This window comes from Lissotriton helveticus, chromosome 7, assembly GCF_964261635.1.
Source record: "Lissotriton helveticus chromosome 7, aLisHel1.1, whole genome shotgun sequence".
In the NCBI taxonomy this organism is placed as follows: Eukaryota; Metazoa; Chordata; class Amphibia; order Caudata; family Salamandridae; genus Lissotriton; species Lissotriton helveticus.
The window spans coordinates 62,457,190-62,475,412 of NC_136068.1; positions in this window are offsets into that span (position 1 = coordinate 62,457,190).

Sequence of the window (18,223 nt, forward strand, 5' to 3'; positions counted from 1 at the left end):
GTGTAGAATGGAATTTTGTGTTGTGGATTGTTATCTAGTGGAGTTTATGTGGTGTGCTGTTGAAATTTGTGATTTGATGTTTAATTATGTGTTGGTAATTGAATATATGTGGTGTGTAGAGGAAATATGTTGTGGAGTGGGACTTCTTATTTCTTGGGGACTCACCGTTGGATCTTGCTCCTTGCCCTCTGCCTATTGCCAAAGCTACCGCCCGTCTCCCTCCCGCTGCCGCAGCCTCCATTACACCACGGCCGCAATGTGGAGGGGGACCACAGGTCCCAGCTTCCCCAGCGGCGGAAGCCAACACCGGCATCTTCGCGTCTGGAGACGTATTTCATCAAGCCCAGCCCCCGCGTCGCGGGATCGCGCGCGGGTCGCGCCGGGCTAAGCCCGGGCAAAGGGCGGGCCGTCTGTGGCCGTCAGGGGCCAAAGGAGGCTGGGCTGGGCCCCCTCTCTTACATCTACGGTTGAAAATTACCAGAGGCATCCACAAGTGAGGTGCGAGACATTCTTTGATCTGGATATTTATTTTAATTGCTGGCTTTATTTCTGTCCGGGACCTTTCTAACTTTTTTAAGGCCTACCATACTGATATGGCTAAAACTAACCTTAAAGTGTGCCCTGGGGCTGGGGGGGTGGGGACTCTGGATGCCTTTTGAAATGGGCAGAATCTGTTGTGGCTAAGGAAATCGAACTTGTAGAAAGGAGGTTATCTTTGGATCCATCTTGCCAAACCCTTCTCCCTACACCAACCACAGAGCCGACTGTATGCACTGCCGTTCCCCCTGACCCTATGGATCCCTCTCAGGCTCCAAACGCCCCTCTTCATCCTGACCAGGGGTCCGTCTTAGATGTTAGTTTATCAATCTCCTCTGGCCCATCTTCTCCACCTAGCCTACCTCCCTCACCCCCTGCTACACGTACTAGGCAGCTACGGGCTATGTCGGCCACCAGTAGCAAAACTTTATTGGGGAAAAGAAAGGCTAGCAACGCCCCAAAGGAAGCCGTCAACAAGCAAAACAGCCTAGGAACAAAAATTCTGCATCTGGGTTGGGTAGACAGGAAGAAAATGTTAAAAACCAGGTCACTGAGGATAGGTCAAAAGGAGGAAATGAGCATAGCGTGCAAGATGTAGCAGACACTATGGTGGGCAAGATGTCTGAGTTCATGAGGCTTATGGACGAACGGCTGAGGGCATTTATCTCTCCAGTAATGGATCAACTTGAGCAAATAGACTGTAGACTTAATGTTATTGAAAAACACATCTCACAACAGAAAGTTCCAACGCTTGGTACTAATTTACCCGAAGTGCATTCTTTGAGTGCACTTCAAACTACAGTCACTGATTTGGTGGATTCTATGTTGACTTCAGCACCCCAAGTTGTAGCACCTAATATTCCATCTATAGCCACAGGAGCTAACCAAGGAGTAAAGTTTGGTCCTAGGGTCCCAGTGGGGAGTTTAAATCCGCTAGCACAGGCCTTTACAAGGGAGTCATCATTGCATCTCCATTCGGAGGCACGCCCGTATTCTATAATCTTGGCAAATGTCCCGAAAACTCAAGATGGTAGAGAGGAACACTGGACCACACTCAAAAATAAAGCCCTCCATTTCTTAAGTAATAAAACAGTGTTAGGTGAACACTTGTTTAATAATTTTAAAACGGTGAGAAGGGTACCATGGGTGGGCAAGACTAAGTAGATCATGAAGGGTGATTGTGTTGTTGTGAGCTTTGGCTGCCCCGAATTGGTTGACCATATCCTAAGGCAGGCTGGATCAGCTAGGATTCACCATGACTATGTTAATGTACTCCCACTGTTTTTTTTTTTTACTCACCTCTCAACACTGGAGCTAACAGTAAGAGAGAGCACAGGATCAAGACAGTTCCTCCCACTAGTTCTGTTGCACTGAGCAATAGATATGAGGCTCTAAGTTCACTGAATACTAACGACTGACTTTGTGGCGGAAAAGCCCCGGATCAGGGAATACCCTGTTCAGTTGACGATCAAAGAGCGTGCTCGCCAACTGAACCTGGGTCACAGGGTTCCATTCTTTCCGCAGTGATAGACAGCGCCACATCTACTGGTTCAAGAGATACTAATATTTCCCCCAGAGAAGCAGGCCAATTGGGAGCTAGAGAAGACAGGGGCCCGGTGGCTGGGGGATCCCCAGACCTTCCAAAGAGAGCCGATGACCATACTCTAACATCATTGGTCTCATGGAATGTGGCAGGCTTTAAGAGTAAGGCGACATCTACAGATTGGTTGACATTTCTCGATGGGAGGGATTTAGTGCTCCTCCATGAAACCTGATTGCAAGCTCCAGAGTATAGACCTGGATTTCTTAGTTTTAGTGTTCTTGCTATTCCAAGCCTTCGTGGAAGAGCAAAAGGGGGACTCTTAACGTGGGTCAGACAAGACAGTAGATACATTGGGCCCGATTCACAGAATGAACTTAAGACTAAATCCTAAACTTACTACTATTTGGTATTCACAGAATGCACTTACTACTTTCGGGATTCACAGAGTGAACTTACTACTTTTGGGATTCACAGAATGAATTTACTACTTTCGGTATTCACAGAATAGATTTAAGACTACTAACTTTACGTCCGCACTCGGGCCGGAAATTCCGGCCCGGAGGCGGAGCTTCTGGCTTTGGGGGTGGAGCTTACGGCCCAGAGGCGGAGCTTCCAGGCCAGAGCCGGAGCTTGCGGCTTGGAGGCGGAGCTTCCGGGCCAGAAGTGGAGATTTCAGCCATGGCTAAATACCCACCTCCGAGCCGGAAGCTCCGCCTCCAAGCCGGAAGCTCCGCCTCCGGCCCGGAAGCTCCGCCTCCGGGCCGTAAGCTCCCCCCAAGCCGCAAGTTCCGCCTCCAGGCCAGAATTTCCAGCCCGAGTGCGGACGTAAAGTTAGTAGTCTTAAATCTACTCTGTGAATACCGAAAGTAGTAAGTTCATTCTGTGAATCCCGAAAGTAGTAAGTTCACTTTGTGAATCCCGAAATTAGTAAGTGCATTCTGTGAATACCAAATAGTAGTAAGTTTAGGATTTAGTCTTAAGTTCATTCTGTCAATCGGGCCCTAGGTGACCCAATTGGATTCCAAAAGTAGTGATATATTGTTAATCCAAATCCATTGCCCCGATCGCAGTGATCTTTTTGTTTTTAATGTTTACTCGAGGGGCATGCAGGGGGGGAAACCGTCCAAAACTGTTGAAGAATTAGAAACACTCCTTGAGTTTTATTCCAATAGAGGTAATACTATAGTAGCGGGAGATTTCAATTGTTGTTTTGAATCACTGGATAAAAATGACGTGGACCTTAACCTGGAAGAGGACAGTATATGGAACATCCCTCAGCTGACACTTTCGCCAATCAAAAAATGGACAGAGGCTGTTTTACAGCTTAAGGTCCTGTGTGTTGGACAAGGGCTGCGAGCAATTAATGGTAGATCAGCCTCTGACAAACATGGGGCTTTTACTTTTAATAATGGCTTACGTAAGAGCCGTATTGATTATATATTCACCAATAAAGAGAATTGGTCCAATTTAAAGGACATGGTGGTTATAGAAAGGGTAGAAAGTGATCATGATCCTCTCTCCCTTACTTTCATTTTATGGAAACCCTCCAGAGAAGAAATTCTTCCTAACAGGGTTGACATAGATTTAACAAATTATGCCAGGCGCATTAGATGGGTAAATTGCTCAGCGAGTGAGGTTAAGTTAGCAGCAATGAGGGAACTGACTATCCAAGCGACAAATGATCTCCAAAGATGTATAACTCAGGAGGGGGCCACGGCAGATTTAAATCCGATCCACATACATTTTTTTAATAAACGTGGGGCTTTTTTAATAAAAAAGGGCCCTCGTAAGTCAAATAGGCCCGTTAAGAAGGAAGATCAGTGGTATGGGAAGTTGTGCAAGCCGCGTATAAAGCCTTGGCTGTGGTAATAAAAACTAAAGATAGAGCTAGAGTTAAAAGTGCGTGTGCACTTTATAAAAAAGCACAATATGATGCTAAATGTGCTTGGGATGAGGAGTATTGGAGGGAGCTGTATTGCGCAAGTAGAGAACGTTCAATGTGCACCTTCTGGGATATAGTCAAGTGGGGCAGGGGGATCCAAAGTGGGGAACCAATCAATCATGTTTCACCTGACCTCTGGGTCTCCCATTATGCCACTCAGTTTGCATCCCAAGAAATGACCATGGAAGTAATTGATGGTCCCGTGCTTTCTAACATCGGTATAGTTCCCCTACACTTCGAGAGAATCGAGGTGAGAAAGGTATTGAATTCCATTCCCAAGGGCAGAGCACCTGGACTGGATTCTGTGAGAAGTTGGCCTGGTATATGATGCTCACTAGTTCTAGTGATCACCTTGTACCATGCCAAGCAACCCTTATGGTGCAGGTTGTAAAGTCAACCTTATAGACAAGCTATCCTAGGGGTAGCATGGACTAAGCAGTCTTAGGCTAAACTCTGTAAAGGCATGTGAAGCAAGCTGTTTTACCATACACAATCCCTTGAATACCAAATGAAAGGACACCACACAGATATATATTGAAAATATATATAGATTTATTTCTCAAAAGATACCCTATACTCTTTATGAGCACAGAAGCACAAGCGTTAAAACAAAACACAGTTAAAATACACAAAAGTTGCACGAATATGGATGAGCCCTAGGGGCCACCTAAACCATATACTAAAATAGTGGTATAAGGACCACTATGGGGAAAGTGAAGAGGCCTAGGGCCTGGGGAATCGCTGGAGCTGTTCGGGACTAACAGTGATGAAGTCGGGAAAGGCCCGCGGGACTCGGGTGCAGTGCGGAAAGTGCACGTAATACCAATGCAATGTCAATGGTGCGTAAAAGTTACAAAGTTAGTTAAAAAGGAACCTTCCGAGTGACCTAGAGGAGTGAAACTTTAGACACAGACCCTAGAGGTGTGTACCAGTGTGGGAACACCGGCGGAGCTGAGTTACCTCACCCACAGGAAGCGGGTGCATAGGGTCGAAGTAGTGTCGGGTTTCGTCACGCTGGTCGATGGTGCTTGGAGCTGAAGATGCTGCAGGCGGCTCGAGGTGAAGAGTTCCGGTGGATCCAAGGGTGGATCTGAAGTCGTGAAGACCTGAAAGCAGAGGGGACAATGTTCAAAGTCACTAGCCAGTGACTACCGTGGAACCAGATTGGAACCAGGCGATGTCGGGTGCAAACAGGCGTCGAGGTGTAGCTTCTCTCTGCAGCCACGTGGACACGAGGGGTCGAAGACGTCCAGGAGTCGGTCACGAGCTGTCCCACGCAGGCTTCTCACTGTTGGCGGTGTCGGCAACCGGATGGAAGCAAACAGACCTTGGCTAATGCAAGCCACGCAGGAATCAAGAAAGGCTTGTCACTCGGACCAGCAAGGTCAGAGCGGGTGCTCCTTTTCACAGGAGCAAGGGCAAGTCTGGAGCAACCAGATCTGCAGTGAAAGTTGTAGGTTTGGTCGCCAAGATGGCCGCTAGCCACGTGACAAGTGGCCGGGATGGCGCGTCAAGTAGCACGGTGCAAAAGGGCCCCACGCAGATCGTGGAGATGCTGGGTGGCTGATCTTTGGTGCAAAGGCTGCTCGAGGTTGGGGCTTCTCAAACCCCAAAGCACAGCGTCGAGGGTGCCTCTGGTGCTGCGCAGTCAGCTTTTCGGGGGTCTTCCAAGATGTCCGGTCCCACGTCTCTCGGTGCCTCCACGGGTCCCTTCTTTTCAGGGACTGTGGATCGGGCGGTGAGAAGTCTGGGAGTCTGAGTCTTGTCAGGCTCTGGGCTCGGGCTCCGGCGGCAGGCGGCGGCAAAGCAGACGTCGAATCGCTGGTTGGTGCCTGTGTTCACAGGGTGGTCACTCCTTGGCCACAAGGGAGATTCTCTTCCGTCTTCTGAGCAGCAGAATGTCGAAGTCCAGTCTTCTTCTGTATTTCAAGTTGATTCAGGATGATCTGAAGTCTCAGGACACAGCTCCCACTCTTATTCGAATCTGGGGGGCCGGATCACCTACTAGGTCCCTCCTCTGGGTGGAACCAGGAAGGGGAGTGGTTACACCCCCTTTCCTTTGTCCAGTTTCGCGCCAGGACTGGGGCAGGAAGGCCCCAGCACCGGTTTGAACTGGCCTATGCACAGGGACACCTTGTGTGCCCCAGGCATGTCTGATTCTATTCAGCCCTGTCCTACCCAATACACAAAATCCTGTCTGGGGTGGTGCTAGCACCTCCCAAGGAAGGAAACCCTTTGTCCAAGCTGCCCTCGCTGGAAGGACTCCCAGCAGCAGGAGGTCAGACTTGTGTCTGCGGTGGCAGCATCCATCTTGTGATGCTGAGGCTCTGTTTAACTTTAACCGGGGTTCAGGCTAGGTACATGTCGTGTCCCTCTAGAAGGGTGGAATGCTACCCCCGTCGCCAGAACTGGCGAGGGGGTAGTATTCCAATTCGTATGACACCTTACTCGACATGTTTTGATAAAGCCAAACCTAAGATAGCATTTAACCGCGAGGATTATAATGCACTTAAGAGTATATGGTATGGCAGTATCATGAAACAGCTAAAGGACATGGTTCCGAAAGCTGCAGACAGGCTCAGCTCATGCCAGAGCACCATCTCACATATTTCCAAGCACTCTGCCTCCAGGATTGATGAGGCCTTCCATAGGAGTGGCTGATAGGAACATATGTGTCCATTTTAGGTTAGGTATAGGCATACTACACCTAAGTAAGGGGTGGTTACACCGACTTACCCCAGCTGAGTGATCAGCCAGTTGTGTCAAATATGGAGGCCAGGCCAGGGGTGGCATAATACATGCTGCAGCCCCTGGTAGGCCTTGGAAGCACCTATGCCCTGGGTACCTGGGTACACTGTTACAGGGGCCAATAAGGTGAGCCAATTCCAATTGTGTATGTACCTAAGGTACATGGAGTCCATTTTAAGGAGAGAGCAATTAGCCTGGGGCCCTGAATAGCAGGATCCCAGGCCAGCTATGTAAACAACCAGCTGAACACCAGGCAAAAGGTTTGGGGGTAACCATAGTCAGATATCCACCTTCCTACATAACCCCCCCCAAACGAAACGAGATAAGGTTACCTGCTCCAGACTGGGTCCCACCTGAGAAGGGTCCACTGTCATCAGAGGCTCTGTCAGGCCAGGCCTAACAACCTCTGGGACAGTACCTTCATCAGGGGTAAGATCAGTTCCCTGAGGAGGCTGATCCTTTCCTAAAGTCTGGTGGGAGGGAGATTTCTCTTCCTCCTCAATGCTCTCTGTTTGTGTGGAGTGATCCATCTTTTCAGGCTTCACAACACATGTATCAGTTTGAGTTTGGGCTGTGGCCATCACAGCCCCACCAACCTTTTCAGGAGGAGACTCAGTTTGGGTATGGGCTGTTACCATCACAGCCCTGCTAATCTTTTCAGGAGGGAAGTTAGCTAAAGATGGGGCTGAGGTTTGCTCAGCCCTACCAACCTTTTCAGGAAGGACATCTTGTATTGGGGCTGTAGCCATCACGGCCCCATTAACCTTTCCATGGAGATTTACCATTTTAGAATGGGTTTCTTGTTCCACCTCAGCCCAGGCTGAGATTTCTAAATCATTCCCCAGTAGACAATCTACAGGCAAGTTTGATGACACTGCCACTCTCTTTGGGCCAGTGACACCTCCCCAGCTAAGATTTACTACTGCCATGGGGTGATTGGTTTCTATTCCATCAATGTTTGTCACCTGATATGTGGCATCAGGTAAAAGTTGCCTTGAGGGGACTAGACATTCAGCCAACATGGTGATGCTAGCCCCTGTGTCTCTAAAGGCCTCAACTTTCAAGCCATTGATGAGGGGCTCCTGTCTATACTTGCTCAAAGTGTTTGGGCAAGCAGTGAAATTGGCAAACCCCATGCCAGTCTCATAGACAAGAGTATCTGAGGTAGGGGACCTGGTTAGGCCAGAATCCACCTGTCCTCCAAAAGTAAACCCACCCAGATTCCTGGGTGTGCTCCCACTTCCTGGGGGATTACTGCTGACAGTAACAGGAGGTGTTGGAGCTGGCTTTGGAGGTATATTCTCTTTATTGCCATTCTTGGGACAACAGCTGTCTGTTTTGTAATGCCCAACCTGTTTACAGGCATGACAATAAGGCTTTTTCTGGGTTGAAGAAGTGTCTTGGGACCCACCCCCATCCTTGGAGTTTTGGGGCCCTGGGGAAGTTTTTTCCTTACTTTTATCCCCACCCTTCTCTTGAGGCTTGGTAGTCTCTTTCTTTTGGTAACCACCCTGGTTCTTAGGCCTGATCCTGGTTCTGACCCATTTGTCTGCCCTCCTACCCAATTCTTGTGGGGAGGTCAGATCAGAGTCAACCAGGTGCTGATGTAGAAGCTGATTTTGACAATTACTTAAGATTTGCTCTCTCATAATTAAATTATACAATCCTGTATAGTCTGTAACCTTACTTCCCAGCAACCAGCCCTCCAGAGCCTTAGTGGCACATTCAACAAATTCAGACCAGTCCTGAGTCTGTGTCTTCTGGGTATCTCTGAACATTAACCTGTACTGTTCAGTGGTTAAGCCTAACCCATCAATCAGAGCACTCTTCAGGACCAGGTAGTTTCTAGAATCCCCATCACTAACTGTGAGGAGTCTGTCTCGGCCTCTACCTTCAAAGGAGAGCCACAAGATTGCTGCCCACTGCTCCTGAGGGACCTGCTGTACTTTGCAAGCTCTCTCAAGTTCAGTCATCCACTTGTGGATATCATCCCCAACTTTGTAGGGGGGCACAATCTTACTCAGGTTTCTATTGTCATAGGACCTGTCTTTATCCTTAGGGATAGTGCTGCCACCAGTGGGTTCTAACCCACTCTCTCTAGGCTGCCTTGCTCTAGCAAGTTTCTCTTTGGCCAGGGCAACTTCTAATTCTTGTCTCTGGATCCTAAGTTCAGCCTCTCTCATTTTGGCCTCATGTTCCCTTCTCTGAGGGCTAGTCAACTCCCTTCTGGAGTTGCCATGAGAACCTCTAGAAACATGGGAAGTATTGGATTCACCTGAGTGATTCCTCCTCCTCCTATGCTCCTGGTTAAGTCCATTTGGGGGTCTGAATGGGTTGGACCCACCTTCAGTCCCAAATAAGCTTATGTTAGCCTGGTTAAGCCTGCTGACTAACACCTGGCTATTTCTACCATCATCAGAATCACTTTCTTCCTCCTCCTCCTCCTCTTCTTCTTCCTCAGGCTGAGTATTCCCAGGGGTCTGGTCTTCCTCATCTATCTGGATGACAGGGGCAGGGGCATCAGGGTTATCATCTTCAGAGGGAGAAACTTCCTCGCCAGTCCCTGAGGGGCCTGGTTTGGGGTTCTTTAGAGCTTCAGACTTGTCTAACAGCTCTCTGAGGTGTCCTGCTGTAGGAGTAGGACCTGTTTTGATTCCTCTCATGGAACACAGTTGCCTCAGTTCCTTAAATGGAAAGATAGCAAATTTGGATGGTGCCCTTGGAGGGTCACTCTCAACAGAGTTGGGTCCAGTGGATACCTCTGCTCCAGACATTGCTCTAGTGTGGTGGATGTGTTGCAATCTACCTACATTTGTGTTTTCCTACAAAACCTATCTAGCAGTTGTAGTCAGGGTGTGCTACTCCCTATCCTCTACAACAACTAAGTTCAGTAGAACTTAAGTATATCTAGTCTTGTTTTAGTGTACCTATCAGGTACCTGTATGATCTTTCAAATGATATTTTCAAAGATTGTAATGGTAAAACAACAGCAAGCTCAAATCCCAATCCGCTGCTCACCAATGTGAGAAGTTGGCCTGGTATATGATGCTCACTAGTTCTAGTGATCACCTTGTACCATGCCAAGCAACCCTTATGGTGCAGGTTGTAAAGTCAACCTTATAGACAAGCTATCCTAGGGGTAGCATGGACTAAGCAGTCTTAGGCTAAACTCTGTAAAGGCATGTGAAGCAAGCTGTTTTACCATACACAATCCCTTGAATACCAAATGAAAGGACACCACACAGATATATATTGAAAATATATATAGATTTATTTCTCAAAAGATACCCTATACTCTTTATGAGCACAGAAGCACAAGCGTTAAAACAAAACACAGTTAAAATACACAAAAGTTGCACGAATATGGATGAGCCCTAGGGGCCACCTAAACCATATACTAAAATAGTGGTATAAGGACCACTATGGGGAAAGTGAAGAGGCCTAGGGCCTGGGGAATCGCTGGAGCTGTTCGGGACTAACAGTGATGAAGTCGGGAAAGGCCCGCGGGACTCGGGTGCAGTGCGGAAAGTGCACGTAATACCAATGCAATGTCAATGGTGCGTAAAAGTTACAAAGTTAGTTAAAAAGGAACCTTCCGAGTGACCTAGAGGAGTGAAACTTTAGACACAGACCCTAGAGGTGTGTACCAGTGTGGGAACACCGGCGGAGCTGAGTTACCTCACCCACAGGAAGCGGGTGCATAGGGTCGAAGTAGTGTCGGGTTTCGTCACGCTGGTCGATGGTGCTTGGAGCTGAAGATGCTGCAGGCGGCTCGAGGTGAAGAGTTCCGGTGGATCCAAGGGTGGATCTGAAGTCGTGAAGACCTGAAAGCAGAGGGGACAATGTTCAAAGTCACTAGCCACTGCGCCTCTGGCCTGGTCGCCCCCCTGCTCCTCTACGCCTGCCACTGCAGCCCTGCTTACCTGCTGAGACTTCTTCGCCGACGCCGCCAGCAGCGCCCCAGCCGCCGCTGGGCCGCCCGCTCTGCCGGTCCCGTTCCCGCGCCTCCTGCCTGCGGCCCCGCCCCCCGCCACACGATTGGTTAACCCCTTCCCGCCTCCCAGCGGACCCGCCCTCCCTGCTCCCCTCTTAAGGGGACCTCGCCTGCCTCTAGGGAGCGACCACTGCGTCTCTGGCCTGGTCGCCCCCCTGCTCCTCTACGCCTGCCACTGCAGCCCTGCTTACCTGCTGAGACTTCTTCGCCGACGCCGCCAGCAGCGTCCCAGCCGCAGCTGGGCCGCCCGCTCTGCCGGTCCCGTTCCCGCGCCTCTTGCCTGCGGCCCCGCCCCCCCGCCACACGATTGGTTAACCCCTTCCCGCCTCCCAGCGGACCCGCCCTCCCTGCTCCCCTCTTAAGGGGACCTCGCCTGCCTCTAGAGAGCAACCACTGCGCCTCTGGCCTGGTCGCCCCCCTGCTCCTCTACGCCTGCCACTGCAGCCCTGCTTACCTGCTGAGACTTCTTCGACGACGCCGCCAGCAGCGCCCCAGCCGCCGCTGGGCCGCCCGCTCTGCCGGTCCCGTTCCCGCGCCTCCTGCCTGCGGCCCCGCCCCCCCGCCACACGATTGGTTAACCCCTTCCCGCCTCCCAGCGGACCCGCCCTCCCTGCTCTCCTCTTATGACGCCCCCTCAGCGACCGCGCAGCGGACGCGCGCAGCGGGAGCACCGAATGAGCGCCGAAGGTGCGCCAAAGGTAAGCCCGTCTGCGCCTGTCCGCGCCTGGACCGCGCCCAGTGCCAGGACCCCTGGCCCCCGCAGACGCCAGCCCACCCGCCGGACGTACGACGCCGCCACCCTCAATGCACTCAACGCCGGCCGAACCCCTGGATGCTACCGAGCCACCCCGAGACGCACCCACGGACCCTTCATCTGCCAGGCCTGCAAGTTCTCCTGCACCCGGACCTGCACTGCACCAGCACCCACCAAGCCGAACTCCAGCAGCAGCCACCTGAAGTGCATCCTGCTCAACACCCGCTCCGTCCACAGACACGCCGTCGAGCTCTGGAACCTGCTCGACACCACAGACCCAGACGTCGCCTTCCTCACGGAAACCTGGATGAACGCCTCCTCAGCACCCGACATCGCCATCGCCATCCCGGACGGCTACAAGATCATCCGGAGAGACCGCGTCAACCAGACAGGTGGCGGCATCGCCATCATTCACAGGAACACCATCCGCATCACGACCAACACCGACGACACCATCGCACCCGCCGAACACCTGCACTTCCAGATCCACGTCAACCCCAAGACCACCCTCAGAGGCACCCTCATCTACAGACCCCCGGGACCACGCACACAATTCAGCGAGGAAATCGCCGACTTCATCAGCCCGCTCGCCCTCCCCTCCGCTGACTACATCCTCCTCGGGGACCTCAACTTCCACCTGGAGAACAACGACGACCGCAACACCACCACCGTGCTGGAAAACCTCGCAAACCTGGGACTCAAGCAACTGGTGACCACCCCCACCCACCTCGCCGGACACACACTCGACGCCGTCTTCTCATCAAGTAAAGACATCGCCTTCAGCCACGCCACCGGACTCCACTGGACGGACCACAGCTGCGTCCACTTCACCTTCAGAAGAACGACGACCCACCACCACCAGCAACAGGTTGCCCGAAGAAGCTGGAACAAGATCACAGCCGACCAGCTCGCCGCTTCCCTGAGTCAGCACCCTCCTGCCAGCTCAGCGAACCCCAGCCAGGCCGCCAACAACCTCACGAAGTGGATCAGCAACTGCGCGGACGAACTCGCCCCTCTGAGGACCCCGCCCAGCAGACCCGGCAGCAAGAAAGCCCCATGGTTCACCGACGAACTCAAGAGCTCCAAGAAGAACTGCCGAGCCCTCGAGAAGGCCTGGAGAAGGGAACCAACACCGGACAACATGACCACCCTCAAGCTTGCCACCCGGAAGCACCACCAACTGATCCGCGCCACCAAGAAAACTGCATTCAAGGACCGACTGGACAACAACGCACACAACTGCAAGGAACTCTTCAACATCGTGAAAGAGCTCTCCAACCCCAACGCAGGAAACAACGACATCTCCCCATCGCAAGACCTCTGCAACTCCCTCGCCTCCTACTTCCACAACAAGATCGCGGACATACACAACAGCTTCAGCAGTCAACCATTGCACACAACGACCGCAGCAACGCCACCCACCACCACCCTCCGCGCCTGGACTCCGATCAGCACCGATGACACCGTCCGCATGATGAACTCCATCCACTCCGGATCTCCGACCGACCCCTGCCCTCACCACGTCTTCAACAAGGCCGACACTGTCATCGCACCCCACCTGCGGGACATCATCAACACCTCCTTCGACACCGCCACCTTCCCGGAGAGCTGGAAGCACGCCGAACTCAGCGCTCTACTAAAGAAACCAACAGCGGACCCCACCGAACTCAAGAACTACCGCCCCATCTCGCTCCTCCCGTTTCCAGCCAAAGTCATCGAGAAGACCGTCAACAAACAGCTGGCCGCCTTCCTCGAGACGAATGGATCCCTCGACCCTTCACAGTCTGGCTTCCGAGCCAACCACAGCACCGAGACCGCCCTCATCGCTGCCACCGATGACATCCGAGCCCTGATGGACAACGGAGAAACAGCGGCCCTCATCCTCCTAGACCTCTCTGCCGCATTTGACACGGTCTGCCACCGCACCCTAGTGCAACGCCTCAGCAACGTCGGAATTCAAGAGAAGGCACTGGAATGGATCGTCTCCTTCCTCGACGGAAGAACACAGAGAGTCCGTCTACCACCGTACAAGTCAGAGGCCACCGGAGTCATCTGCAGCGTCCCTCAAGGATCCTCGCTGAGCCCCACCCTCTTCAACGTCTACATGAGCCCCCTCGCGCCCATCGCACGCCAACACAACCTGAACATCATCTCCTACGCCGATGACACCCAGCTGATCCTCTCACTGACCAACGACCCGCCGCTTCCAGAGCCAACCTTCACGAAGGGATGAAAGCTGTAGCCGAATGGATGACGACCAGCCGCTTGAAACTGAACTCAGACAAGACGGAAGTCCTCGTCCTGGGCTCCTCGCCCTCCGCCTGGGACGACTCCTGGTGGCCCCCCGCCCTGGGCTCCGCACCCACACCGACAGACCACGCACGCAACCTGGGCTTCATCCTGGACTCCTCCCTCTCCATGACCAGGCAAGTCAACGCCGTCTCCTCGTCATGCTTCAACATCCTGCGCATGCTACGAAAAATCTTCCGGTGGATCCCCACCGAGACCAGGAAGACGGTCACCCAGGCCCTCGTCACCAGCCGACTGGACTACGCAACGCCCTCTACGCCGGAACCACCGCCAAGCTCCAGAAGAGACTCCAGCGGATCCAGAACGCCTCAGCCAGACTCATCCTCGACATCCCCCGACGCAGCCACATCTCCGGACATCTGAGAGACCTGCACTGGCTCCCCGTCAACAAGAGAATCACCTTCCGTCTCCTCACCCACGCACACAAAGCCCTACACGACCAAGGCCCGAGCTACCTCAACAACCGCATCAACTTCTACGCTCCCAAACGCCACCTCCGATCAGCCAGTCACGCCCTCGCCGCCGTCCCCCGCATCCGAAGATCGACAACAGGAGGAAGGTCCTTCTCCCACCTGGCCGCCAAGACCTGGAACTCCCTCCCGACCGACCTACGCCTGACCCAAGACCACCTTTCCTTCAGGAAGAAGCTCAAGACCTGGCTGTTCGAGCAGTAGCAGCACCCCTCCCCCCCCAGAGGCCTTGAGACCCTGCGGGTGAGTAGTGCGCTATATAAATGTCCATGATTGATTGATTGATTGATAGCCAGTGACTACCGTGGAACCAGATTGGAACCAGGCGATGTCGGGTGCAAACAGGCGTCGAGGTGTAGCTTCTCTCTGCAGCCACGTGGACACGAGGGGTCGAAGACGTCCAGGAGTCGGTCATGAGCTGTCCCACGCAGGCTTCTCGCTGTTGGCGGTGTCGGCAACCGGATGGAAGCAAACAGACCTTGGCTAATGCAAGCCATGCAGGAATCAAGAAAGGCTTGTCACTCGGACCAGCAAGGTCAGAGCGGGTGCTCCTTTTCACAGGAGCAAGAGCAAGTCTGGAGCAACCAGACCTGCAGTGAAAGTTGTGGGTTTCGTCGCCAAGATGGCCGCTAGCCACGTGGCAAGTGGCCGGGATGGCGCGTCGAGTAGCACGGTGCAAAAGGGCCCCACGCAGATCGTGGAGATGCTAGGGGGCTGATCTTTGGTGCAAAGGCTGCTCGAGGTTGGGGCTTCTCAAACGCAAAGCACAGCATCGAGGGTGCCTCTGGTGCTGCGCAGTCAGCTTTACGGTGGTCTTCCAAGATGTCCGGTCCCACGTCTCTCGGTGCCTCCACGGGTCCCTTCTTTTCAGGGACTGTGGATCGGGCGGTGAGAAGTCTGGGAGTCTGGGTCTTGTCAGGCTCTGGGCTCGGGCTCCGGCGGGAGGCGGCGGCAAAGCAGATGTCGAATCGCTGGTTGGTGCCTGTGTTCACAGAGTGGTAACTCCTTGGCCACAAGGGAGATTCTCTTCCGTCTTCTGAGCAGCAGAATGTCGAAGTCCAGTCTTCTTCTGTATTTCAAGTTGATTCAGGATGATCTGAAGTCCCAGGACACAGCTCCCACTCTTATTCGAATCTGGGGGGCCGGATCACCTACTAGGTCCCTCCTCTGGGTGGAACCAGGAAGGGGAGTGGTTACACCCCCTTTCCTTTGTCCAGTTTCGCGCCAGGACTGGGGCAGGAAGGCCCCAGCACCGGTTTGAACTGGCCTATGCACAGGGACACCTTGTGTGCCCCAGGCATGTCTGATTCTATTCAGCCCTGTCCTACCCAATACACAAAATCCTGTCTGGGGTGGTGCTAGCACCTCCCAAGGCAGGAAACCCTTTGTCCAAGCTGCCCTCGCTGGAAGGACTCCCAGCAGCAGGAGGTCAGACTTGTGTCTGCGGTGGCAGCATCCATCTTGTGATGCTGAGGCTCTGTTTAACTTTAACCGGGGTTCAGGCTAGGTACATGTCGTGTCCCTCTAGAAGGGTGGAATGCTACCCCCGTCGCCAGAACTGGCGAGGGGGTAGTATTCCAATTCGTATGACACCTTACTCGACATGTTTTGATAAAGCCAAACCTAAGATAGCATTTAACCGCGAGGATTATAATGCACTTAAGAGTATATGGTATGGCAGTATCATGAAACAGCTAAAGGACATGGTTCCGAAAGCTGCAGACAGGCTCAGCTCATGCCAGAGCACCATCTCACATATTTCCAAGCACTCTGCCTCCAGGATTGATGAGGCCTTCCATAGGAGTGGCTGATAGGAACATATGTGTCCATTTTAGGTTAGGTATAGGCATAGTACACCTAAGTAAGGGGTGGTTACACCGACTTACCCCAGCTGAGTGATCAGCCAGTTGTGTCAAATATGGAGGCCAGGCCAGGGGTGGCATAATACATGCTGCAGCCCCTGGTAGGCCTTGGAAGCACCTATGCCCTGGGTACCTGGGTACACTGTTACAGGGGCCAATAAGGTGAGCCAATTCCAATTGTGTATGTACCTAAGGTACATGGAGTCCATTTTAAGGAGAGAGCAATTAGCCTGGGGCCCTGAATAGCAGGATCCCAGGCCAGCTATGTCAAAAACCAGCTAAACACCAGGCAAAAAGTTTGGGGGTAACCATAGTCAGATATCCACCTTCCTACAGATTCTATTCCAGCAGACCTTTTTATGCACGACAAAGAACTTTGGGAACCATATATCCAATTCCTTTGAAATGGTATCGCCAATGGCTCGCCTATACCAAATACCTGTAAGGGTGCTGAGATAATACCGATCTACAAAAAGGGGGAGCGCGCTGATCCAGGAAATTACAGGCCTATCAGTTTGATAAATTGTATCCAGAAGGTGGTTTCAAGGCTTGTTCTGCAGAGAATCCAGGCTGAATTGAGGAGGAAGAAGTACTGTCACCTCTCCAGGCAGGATTCCGCCGCCACACAAGTACTATAGACCAAGTTTTTAGACTTCTTTTAATTTATTGGCGGGTGGTAGTCCTTGGGGGTGGTATGCTCTTTGCTGCGTTCGTCGACCTTAAATCGGCGTTTGATTTGGTGCCTCGAGCAAAAATGTTGGCAGTTTTTGCAGAGCAGGGCATGCCACCTAGTATCTTGTCCTTCGTTAAGAAATTACATGAGGACAATTTTGCCCAAATCAGATGGAATCAACAGGGTAATGTTACAGATAAATTCCCTATAGGGAGGGGAGTATGCCAAGGGTGCGTATTAGCCCTGACCCTTTTCTCATTATACATCAACAGGGTGATCAGCTATTTCATGCACCAACCGACAGATGCCCCAAAGTTGGATGGTAAGCTGATCCCCCTGTTGATGTTTGCAGATGACACTCTTTTGATTTCCAAAACGCAGCAGGTCCTTCAACAAGCCATTGATGTGTTTGAGGTCTTCTGCAAGGACCACGGACTTGTAGTAAATGTTAGCAAGACCAAGTTTATGGTCCTTCACAAGTCCAAATATATTAGAGGAAATGTGGCAATGAACGGGGTCAGATTAGAACAGACTCAGGTTTTTTTGTACCTGGGCATTACCCTCGCATCCAAATTAGACTGGAAATCACACATCACGCAGTTGGTTAGAAAGCACGCCCAGCTAACAGGAGCTCTAACCAAGGAACCATTCCTTTCCCACACAAGGCCAATATCGCCTGTATTGAAAATTTATGACGCTAAAATAGCCACAGCGGTCCTATATGGGGCTGAATTGTGGGGTTTCAGCAATCTTGCTTACTTGACTAGGGCCCAAAACAAGTTTTTACGAGGGGTAACGGGCCTTCCAGCATCGACCCCACTGATTCCCCTCTTCTATGATTTAGGCTCCCAGCGCCTGGAGGATAAGGCCCGCTATAGACCGGTGGCATACTGGAGGAGATTGTGGGTTACCCCAGAACTCACTCAGTATGCGCAGGCCTTTCTAGATGTTAGAAATGCTGATAAGGCTCATAAAATCCCCTGGCTGTGGGAGGTAAAGTCTATTTATTTTGCCATGAGCTTGGTTAGCTTATGGGAGGATCCTACAGCTAATATCTTCCCCCAGAAAAACCTTAAGAGAGCTTTACTGGAGCCTGGTTATAATGAAGAGATTTGGTTCTACCATTGGGCCGTCATTGACCGCGGATTTCTTGGAACTTAAACACTCACCTGCCCATGAGGGATATTGGGATTATATTACTGTCCCGGAGGCCAGAAAGAGATACCATCGATTCAGGGTGGGTACCCTACCAACTCATTCCTTTGCTTCTAAATGGAGAGAAGGACTTGCTCCCATTTGCCCTTATGCCCCACTCAAAAGGAGAGCATTGGGCACATTTTATTTATTTGCCCTGAGTATAAAGTTCCTAGACTGATCTGTTTGAAACCTA